Here is a 2,349-nt window from a genome sequence, read left to right as displayed (position 1 = left end):
TGCTAGTCCTCCGCAAGAGCAGCATCTCTGCAGCCCTCTTTACTGATTCTGTCCTTCAGATGAGAAGGGTCCTGTAGGCTGGGCATGCGGGCAAGCGGAGGTGGCAATGAGAAGTCACTCACAGCTGGGCATGGTGGCACACACCTGCAGTCCCAGGCCTGGGAAGGTAGAGGCAGGGGGACCTCAAGATTGAAGCAGCTTGTGCTACATAGAAAAAACCCTATCTGGACAACGACAAAGAAACCCCTGGATTTGAGGCAGACCCAGGCTGCCTATTACTATGTGATGACCCGGGAGATGCTACTGATCACTCTGAGCATCAGGCCCTTATTTGAAAAATGAGGCTCCCACCTGGCTTCCTGACTTGTGGAGGGTTAAAACAAGATCATGTGGTGTGAAAAACACTTGCTCCTCAGGATACCTGCTTTGTATCTAGTCTGTCATGTCCCTATTCTGTCTCACTACTTACACATTGTCCCTTCACAGGCTAGACTCCAACATTCAGCACCTAAGTCTGAATTTGGAAAAATGTTGACTCTGACTCTCTAGATGGAGCAGAGGGAACATTACTGCATGTAAACATCCTTTAAAAAACAACAAAACAAAACAAAGAGAAACAATAGGCACTTATACCAGCTGGAGGCAAATCACAATGGTCAGTGCAAGGGTAAAACTGGATGCTAGATTGCTCACCGGCTAAGAGCAACTGCTGTTCTTGCAGAGGACCAGACTCCAACTCTCAGCACCACAATCAACAGCCTGTAACTGTGGCTTCAGGGCGTCCAATGCCCTCTTCTGTTGCCTGCAGATGCTGCACACATCCACACAAATAAAATAATCGGGGCTGGAGAGATGGCTCAGCAGTTAGAAGCACACACATTCATTGGCTAACAACTGCCTGTAACTCTTGCTCTGAGGGACCGGATGCCTCTGGTCCCTGCAGGCAGGTGCACATACCAACCACCCCTTCTTCACGTAATTAAAAATAAAATAACGATTTAAAAAGTGAATAATGTGAAAAATCCTGGGCTGAACAGTGTGCCTGCCCTAGGACCTCAGATGACCACTTCTAAATGTGCAGTTGTGGTTTCCAGCCATGACTGTGTGTCTAAATTACCTGGTGATTTTTCCTCCCAAAAATAGCGAGGTAACTTTATTTGGATTGAAATAGTCAAGATAGTAATAGAGCGGTGGTTCTCAACCTTCCTAATGCTGCGACCCTTTAATACAGTTTCTCATGTTGTGGGGACCCTAACCATAACATTATTTCATTGCTACGTCATACCTGTAATTTTGCTACTGTTATAAATCATAATGTAAATATCTGTGTTTTCTGATGGTCTTAGGGCAACCCCTGTGAAAGGGTCATTCTGTCCCACAGAGGTCGAGACCCACAGGTTGAGAACTACTGCTATAGATTATAGAGGGATACACTACCAAGGCTGACAGTGAGCCACATGAGCTAGAGTTCCCAGACACCCCTCCCCCCATTTTTGAGACAAGGTAGCCCAGGCTGGTCTTGAACTCTATGTAACAGAGATAACCTTGAACTCCTGGTCCTCCTGCCTCCACCTCCTCAGTGCTGGGCCTCTAGCCATGTGCCACCATGCCCCACACATAAATTTAAATATATGTATTTTCTCTAGCTTCACAACCAAGTTTTAAGTGTGAAATCTCACAACTGGGAGGCAGTGGCTGTATCAGTAAAACATACACACACAGACACAGACACACAGACACAGAGAGAGAGAGACACATACACACACACAGACACACACAACACACAGACACACACACACAGACACACACACACAGACACACACACACAGACACACACACACAGACACACACAGAGAGAGACACACACACACACAGACACACACAGAAACACACAACACACACACACAGACACACACACACACACACACACAGAGACACACACACACACACACACACACACACACACACACACACACACACACAGAGCCTAATTCTGAAGCTCGGAGGAGGAGAACAGAGATATGCTGGGGAAGAGTCTCAGCCACCGGGGAGAACTTCACTGCTACGTGTATTCTCCAGGGAAAGCCGAGTGGCAGGGCTCTAAAGTTGAAGTAGGGGGACGCCCGGGCTGCTGGCTGTCCGTTGCGTTGGTACACTCTGGCACCAGCGGTTTCACAGAAAGCTCCAGGCCAATGACTGCACAGGGAGGACCTTCCATGAAGGGAGGTGATTGTCAAAACCGATGCAACTGGTGGGGTAGCTCAGTGGTAGAGCCCTGGTGCACGCGACCCGTCATCACAACACAACAAAACCAACCAACCAAACACCAGCTAACTGAACAGAGCTAAA

This window comes from Peromyscus californicus, unplaced genomic scaffold, assembly GCF_007827085.1.
Source record: "Peromyscus californicus insignis strain IS unplaced genomic scaffold, ASM782708v3 Scaffold_9__1_contigs__length_137607984, whole genome shotgun sequence".
In the NCBI taxonomy this organism is placed as follows: Eukaryota; Metazoa; Chordata; class Mammalia; order Rodentia; family Cricetidae; genus Peromyscus; species Peromyscus californicus.
This window is presented reverse-complemented; position numbering follows the sequence as displayed.